Below are 8488 nucleotides of genomic sequence, written 5' to 3' on the forward strand. Positions count from 1 at the left end.
ATCTTCCTGTTTCCCCAAGTTCCCCCAATCCTCCCCTTCTCACTTTTCTCTCCCCGTCCCCCCTTATCCCCAACCCACCCCACCCCCAAGATCTCAATTTTCTCCCCGGCAATTTTGTTTACTTCCCATAGCCAAGAGGATAACTATATGATTTTCCTTGGGTTCACCTTCTTATTTAGCTTCTTTAGGTTCACCAGGTATATACTCTGTGACCTTTATTTATGGCTAGAAACCAATTATGAGTGAGTACATCCCATGTTCATCTTTTTGGGTCGGGGTTACCTCGCTCTGGATAGTGTTTTCTATTTCTATCCATTTGCATGCAAAATTCGAGAAGTCATTGTTTTTTACTGCAGCATAGTATTCTAATGTGTATATATTCAACACTTTCTTCATCCATTTTTCCATTGAAGGGCATCTAGGTTGCTTCCAGGTTCTGGCTATTACAAATAATGCTGCTATGAACATAGTTGAACAAATGCTTTTGTCATATAATAGGGCATCTCTCCTCGTGGATTTTGTGTGAGAGCCGAGAACCCCACAAAGAAGAGGCAGTTGTGAGCCAAGGAAATGAGTCTCAGAGTGCCGACTCAATCTTTACAAAATGTTTAATACAATTGTTTATTTCTTTTGTGTGGGGGAAGAAAGCAACAGGAACAAAGTACTAATTGCTGTGAGCAGAAGAATGCACTCAGAGGCTGGGCGGGGCAGAATGTCAGCAGCCTTCCCAGAGCGGATGCTCAGGCATGGTCCTGAAGGTTTGGAAAGCCTGTCTGTGGCACAGCTCTTCATAGCTAAGAAAGGCTAAGCATAAATACTTGTTACTTGGCAAGTTGTTAAGATAAAAGTGAACACATAAGTTTTTTCTCTAAGCTGGGAAAGAGCATTTCTCGTTTGCCTGTTGACACACGATCTTGTGTATTAAATACAGCTTAGACCTAAATGATTATTTGAATCTTTGCCAAAAAGTAAGCACTTTTGTCTCACAAACTGTAAGGACTATATTTTATGAAATCTAAGGAGAAATGACTCAGAAAGGTGCCTGCTGACAAGCTGGACGGACTGGGTTCCATCCCTGGGACCCACACGGTAGAATGGGAGAACCAGTTCTGACCTCCATATGCATGCTATGGTGCACGTGTGCTTGTGCATGAGCACACACACGCATACACATGTGCGCGTACACACACATATGTACACAATGCGCACACATACACACATGTACACACACATACATACACACACACCTAAATGCAATAAGACATTTTCAAGAAGGAAGTCTGAAGGAATGAAGCATCCCTTCATTTGTATTTCAAAGCATAGTCCTTTGAAAGCACCGTCTGAGCCTCCACTTTCATTTCTTGCTGTGATTGGGTCTCTTCTGCATCACCACCCGAACTGTCTCTTCAACACTTTATACACTGAAATCAGAGAAATTGAAAACCGAGAGGAGAAAAATAAAGAAGAGTTCGGAGCAGGTTTTAGAGTCAAAGGTGGCAACACAGGAGTGGTTGTGGGAAGGACAAACACACCCAAGTTGTGTGACCTTCATCGTCTCCTGACTTGCCAGTGCCAAATGCCTCTTTTGGATGCTGTGGAGGCTTGGAAATGAGGTTAAAGACAGATCCTGTTCTCCAGGAGTTTAGAATCTAGGAGGGGAAACATATAATTAGAAAACTATAAAAACCACCAGATGTTCAGCCTCAGGCTCTCAGGGGTGTCAGTCTTGATTGCTGCCATCACCCCAGACAATGCCAGACGGAATGTAGGTGCTCAACAAACACTACCCGAAGGAGGGGCCAGTGCTACACAGAGGGCATTCAGCCATGTGGGATTATAAACAAGCTCTGGCTCTCACAGAGGCAGGCGGCTTTCCAGAAAACACAGAAACTCTTCTAACATAGGAAGACGAACTCAGCCCATCGACATACTCTCACGGACATGCTGTTGTTTCTCCAGTCCATCAACTCCTCTGCTATCTTCTTTGGGCAGAGATTATAAACACAATCCTTACCACCCTGGGCCTCAGGAAAATGAGCAACCCACACGAGAAGAGCACTTGTAGAGAGAGGAACAAACATGGGGACTCTTTTAGGCCAGTGCTTTGAGGAAGAAAGTTTATTTTCCGGGAAAGTATGGCAGGGGAGGCATTGTGGGCTGTGGCAGCAAGAGCCTCAGGTGACATCAGATACTTTGGATTGTATCTAGTCTTGAGTCATAGTTGCGCATAGCTTACTTACTGGCAACCCCAGACCACACCTCCGAAGGTTCCTCAACTTCCCAACACAGTGACAGCAGATGGGGACCCAGTGTTCAAACCCAAGAGTCTAATGGGGGGGCATTTGAAGCCTTTGCAGTATGAACAACATGTCCTCCTAGCCCCTCGAAGCAGACTTCAGAGAGCTGCCTGCATTTGAAGGGCTCTTCAAGGGAAAATACTAAATACACACTACTAGAGACTTCAGCAAATCAGAGAAAACTTGAATGGCAAGTTGGGAAAAGGTGGAAAGGAAGCTCATTAAAGTCACTTTAGTTTTAATGTTTTCTTATTTAAAGTGACTACAAAGACCAACAATTGCCTTTGCTTCAGGGAAATAATTAGGCCCATTTCACGTTTTTAAATCTTTTACTGTTTAGCAACAACTTTTGCGGTTCTTAATCAAACACACATGATCTCTGCTTCTGATGGGGCATGCTGCTAGAGGGACCCCTTTTCTCCGTGCCTCTGTGTGTGTGTGCACGCACGTGTGTTCAATATATTCAGGGTACATAGTATACATGTATGAAAATGTCATAAGAAAAACAATTGTGTTGCATAATTAGTACATGCTAATAAAAATAAAAATGCTATGTGCTCCCCAAGAAAAAGAAGAGAAAGTAAAGAAGAGGTTCCAGTGCTGGCTAGGTTTTCAGCAGTCTGCTGGAAAAAAAAAATCACAAAACGTAATTCAGTGTATTGCTTATCTTCATAACGGTATAAAAATGATTCGTTTTGCAGTGCGGGGCATAGGGGCCTAAATCTGCAGTCTCAGTACTGGGTAAGGCCTAGGCAGGTGGCTATGAAAGAGTTCCAGGCTTGCATGACTCAGCAATGCCCTAATCTTAAAGACAAAGGAATCTGAAGTCAGGACATTTTCAGATCAGAGTGCCTTTTAAATATGTTTTTATTGTTTTTAATTACGTGTATGTGTGTGTGTCTGTATGTGGGTGTTTACACACGAGTGCGGTGCCCACCGAGGTCAAAGGCATTGGATCCTCTGGAGTTGGAGCTGCGGCGGTGAGCTGCCCGCCATGGCTGCTGGGAACTGGACTTGGGTCCTCCATAAGGCCTCACTCTTAACTACTGAGCCATCTCCCAGCCTCCTCATGGCTTTTCTGATGGGTCCAGAAAGCAGTACAAATGCTCTAGGTGAAACAATTGTCAGTCTTCTGCGGACCCCATCACTGTTTCCAAATCATCGCGTTAGTCTTCAGAAGTCAGAGGCGTGGACGACACAGATGGTGTAAACGTGTCCTTTCCACTTTTTGGAACTGCTATCCAAAGATTGCTGAGTCTTTAAACAAGCTTGTGCTAACTGCTCAGAATTAAAGACTTGGGGTTTTTTCAGGCTTTGGTCATGGACATGGATGTGTATCCCATGGCAAGTAACACACCAGATTATTGTAGGTCAGGAAACATGAAGCCACATGTGATTGAATGTTTTTTGGATATTATTATGTTTTTATTCCTCCGTGTGTGTCTTCAGATATTTTTATTTATTTACAGAGTATCACTGTGTAACATGTGCCGATCTCCAACTCACAATCCTCCTGCCTCAGTCTCTTGAGTGCTGGGAATATAGGTGTCACCACACCTGCCTGCTTAAACTTGGCTGGCCTACAACTTTTGTTGTAGCCCAGGCTGGCCTCTAACTCAGAGAGATCTGTTGGAACAAGGTCCAAGGATAAGGTCGTGTGAGGGAAAGTTCTGAGTGCTTGGGAGACAACGCCAAGGAAACCGAGAAACATCTTGTAACCTCAGTTTCTCCAGAACGCGGACGGGCTCTTGGAAGGCACTTTTGTGCTCCTCCCAGGTGGAGCAGCTAGGAGGCGCTCACCTCAACTGTTGTTAATCACAGGCCTCTATGGGAAACATGTGTCCATCACGTGTGACTTGTCCTTGTGCTTGAACACCTTACACATGATTCTTCTTCACCCTCAGAGTATAAATTACCTGAGGCTCTGGATGAAGTTGGCTCTCGCACGAGGCTTTAGTCTGCCTCGTTTTTTAGGCTCCATTCTCCCAGGTTCCACCACCAATTAGTGTGTTCAACAAAGATCCGCCTGCCTCTGCCTCCTGGGTGCTGGGAATAAAGGTGTGAGACTCTCCAACTGGCTAACATTTGGAATTAAAAATTAAGCTAATTCAAACAATGCCATGATGATCTTTTAAAGGGGTCGCATTCCATCTGGGAGAGGTAGACAGTGCTTCTGGAGACTCATGCCCTCGTCATAGAACAGGAGCATGGCACCCGCTCAGAGAGCGGCATGCTAGTCTGGCTATTTTAAATTCCGACAGAAAACTTGCCCAATTTAATGTTTTCCAACTTTTTTCAAGTCCTGGCAATGCCCCGTTTATAAAAGAACAGCTGTAACCATTTCACCAATCAAGAAGAGGATGGGCAAAACGGCATAAACAGTGAGCTGCCGCTTTTCCAGGCACCCCAGAAAAACCTTGAGAATTATTCAGAAGAAAGATGTGTTTTAGATGTAATATGCCTGTGATATACATTGCCATGTTAGATTCCAGGGAATGTGTGCTATTTAAGGTTTGGATGGTTTTGGCAGGAACACTGAAGGGTTTTCAATGTTTCTTTTAAATGATATTCATCTCAGGCCGGAGACAAGGTTCAGCGGGCAAAGGTGCTTGCTGACGAACCTGGTGACCTGAGTTAGGAATCTGGACCCACCTGGCAAGGAAGGAATGGACTCCGTGTGGTCCTCCAACATCTAGCAGAACACCATGGCCCACACCTGCGCAGATAATACTTATATGTAACTGAGAAAAACCTACACTCATATGTTAGAACAAAAAGGCTGCCCGAATGAACAGAGAAAGGGAAGCTAGGCTCTGTTTCTGGACTCTGATGGATTTGGGGGAAGAGGGCAGAGTGCTGAATGCCCATGGGGGAAGACAATGAACCGAGGAGGTGAGTGGGAGGAGTAGAAATTAAGACAAATTAGAGGATTATAAATACAGGAAATAATTAAGGGGAAATGCTTGGCAGAATAGAGAAAGATTCAAAAATTCTATTCAGGATACATAAAAAGCAACCTGAAAAAAATCAGAAGAAAAATACAATAAAATAATACTGCTTGAGTTGGGGTCTCTCTTTTTTTTCTGCCTCTCTTCTCTAATTGTCGTTTTCATTTTTATTTTTAAAATACGGACTAGAAAAGAACAGAAATACTAAAGGATCAGACAAAATTAGAAGAAGAGGGGCTTATGGAGGAGGAGGAAGACAGTGGCGGAGACGAACAAAGGCCGCAAACAGATGAAAGCGGGCAAGGGAGCGGGGAGAACGTTCAGTCCGGCCTGGAGGAGATCATTACGGGCTAAGTGCTGGGAAGTGGACAAAAGCCAGTCTGCAGTGGGGTCAGATGAGAGGACCGGGGAAGAATCAATTTTTTAGCACCTAGGATCACAATAATTCACTCACAGGTTCCCCCAGACACTATTACTTTAGTTCTGGTCCTAGCATGTTGAGATTCTGCCTAGATTAGTTTTTTTTTTTTTTTTTTTTTTTATTTAAAAAAAAAAAAAAAAAAAAAAAAAAAAAAAAAAGCCATGTGTAACTTTCTTTGCCCTTATTTTTTTTTTTTTGAACTGAAAAATAAAGAAACGGTAAATTCTCTCTCTGAGCCGACCTGCTCACTGGGAATGCCACCACGTAAAAATCTTCATAATACATTCGGTACATGCCGTTTAAAAACAGAAGAACTTGGTTGGCCAAGGTCACATCAGCTACCTTTCCCGTTCAGTGATTTTGTGTATATTTTATCCATAAAAGACAAATTACTATGAAAGGCTGGCAATATAGGTTTAAGAAAGGCAGAGAACAAAGTGTGTTCTTTGCTCTTTGAATTTCTTAAAATTAAGTTCTTAGGACGCCTGCTGCCCACCTTCAAACAAGCCACCTTGAAACTCCTCTGTGAAACCCGGTGAAAGGATGAACCAAAGAGTTTCACTTATTTAAAAAAAAAATAAAGAAGAAGAAGAAGAAGCTGCCCACGGGAGAGAGAACATTCAAGTCTCCCAGTAGCCATACTTATTAGCTAAATTGAATGCCTGTGGTGGGTCTCATGGGGGCACATGGCACCAGGCTCTTTGTATTACAACTCAGCCAGAGCCTTCATTCCCTTGTAATTAAGGGCAAGGGGCCAGCCAGTGATGTGATGGGAAGCAATTACACGGATGAGGCTGCGCCGTCAATACTTTTCCAGAGTCTGTGTGCCTGCACTTGTGTTTGTCCGACTCTCCTGTGGAGCCCCCTGGCTTGGCCTTGGTGCTACGGGTCCAGCCTAGAACTATAACCATACTTAGTCCTAAGTGCTTACTACGTGGGCAGCATTGCTCCAGATTTTGTAGATGTGTGGCCATAATCCATCCTCTCAATCTCTTTCACAGTTAAAGGTTCAGTCCTGGGTCCCCAGAAGCAGACACTGAGATGTGGTGGCCCCAGGACGGACCAGTGGTGCCATAGCAGGGGAGGCATAGATGGGGAAGAGGAGACAGCCAATCAAGAGTATATTTCAAGTCAAGTACTTAGGAGACAGCTTTGTCCTGGTCTTGTAGGTTGGCTCTGATGTAGGCCTGGAAAGAGGGCATGGCTTCCCATGTGATTGACAGCCTCCAAGAGCCACAAGGAAGGTGTGCTCCTATCTCTCAGTACACAGGATTTGGGGACAGAAATATCCCACATCGTCTCCTACAAGGCAGGAGGTGTTGGTATCTCTGCTCCTCCCTACAGGCAGGACTGGTCTCAATGGCTCACCTCTGAGTCTAAGCTGCCATTCCTCCTTCTTCTGAGTCTCCAACGATCGCCATTTATCAAGAGGAGATGAGGCAGAAAAACTACACTTCCCACACCAGAAACCTGAGCCACCATAAGGCCTGTGTACACTGGGAAGATGGACAGCTACCCTATATTTCTCCCTCTCCAGCTCAGCCATCTGATAGAAATGGTTGTTTACAACTTTGTAGTTGTATAGGAAGCTAACACTCACAGAGCACTGGCCACCTACCGGGTACTCTTATATGCTTTACTAATGTGACTCCGTTTGCACAATTGCTCTGTGGTGGAGGGGAGGAGAGCCAGGGAACAGCCAGGCATTTCTCACAGCTCATGAGCTGTATGGCTTGACTTGCCCTCACATAGGTCTGGCTGGCTGAATAGGCCAGGCTTAGGGTCATGTCATGGTACTGTCTCTTTATAGGCATGAGGTCATACATTAAAACTTTAGTTTTTGCCGGTCGGTGGTGGCACATGCCTTTAATCCCAGCATTCGGGAGGTAGAGGCAGGTGGATCTCTGTGTGTTTGAGGCCAGCCTGGTCTACAAGAGCTAGTTCCAGGACAGACTCCAAAGGTACAGAGAAACCCTGTCTTGAAATATCAAACACACATACACACACACACACACACACACACACACACACTTTAGTTTTCAAGGAGACATTTTGCAAAAATCTTTAATTTGATGGTGAAGAAATTGGCTCAGATATGTAAAACATGTCAGTGATTTTATAGACAAGGAGGGAGAAGAAGAGAATAAGAAAAAGGAGAGAGAGGAAGAGAATGATTATATAGAATGTGTTCCACTGCCCACAGTTACAGCCTGGAGATACAAAAAAGACTGGGGAATTTGAGGAACTGGCTTTTGAATTATATACTGGTTAATATGAATACCCACTTCCTTAGGTGTGGTCTTTTCTTTGTGGTGGGACAGGAGAATGTCTTTATTCTAGTCACCATTCAGCAGAGTATTTAAGATAAAATCATGGTGACAATCTCTAAACTATTATCAAACAGTCTAAGAGAAATATTTATGGCTGTATTGGTGTGTTGCTTACATGTTAGTTTGTATGTCCTGTATTTAGAGTTATGAACCATTGTGAGACTCTAGGTGTGTGCTGGAATTGAACCCCGGTCAGTTACAAAAACAACAAGTGCTCTTTACCACTGAGTCATCTCTACAGCCCCTGGGGAAAATATTTATTTTTTAGAAAAGAGAAAGTAAATGAGAAACAACCCCTCAAAGTTGTTCTGATCTCCACATGCCTGACGTAACAAGCATGTGCCTGTACATACACAATAAAAGAGGAAAGCAAGAATTGTGAAGGGAAAGGAAAAAACTGCTCATCCAAGTTGGGGTTTGAACTCTACAGTTCTAAACAGGATCCCCATGTGTTTTTTTTTTTTTTTTTTTTTTTTTTTTTTTTTTTTTTTT

Source organism: Alexandromys fortis, unplaced genomic scaffold (assembly GCF_014885135.2).
Source record: "Alexandromys fortis isolate MF-2015 unplaced genomic scaffold, M_Fortis_MF-2015_v1.1 scaffold_62, whole genome shotgun sequence".
NCBI lineage: Eukaryota > Metazoa > Chordata > Mammalia > Rodentia > Cricetidae > Alexandromys > Alexandromys fortis.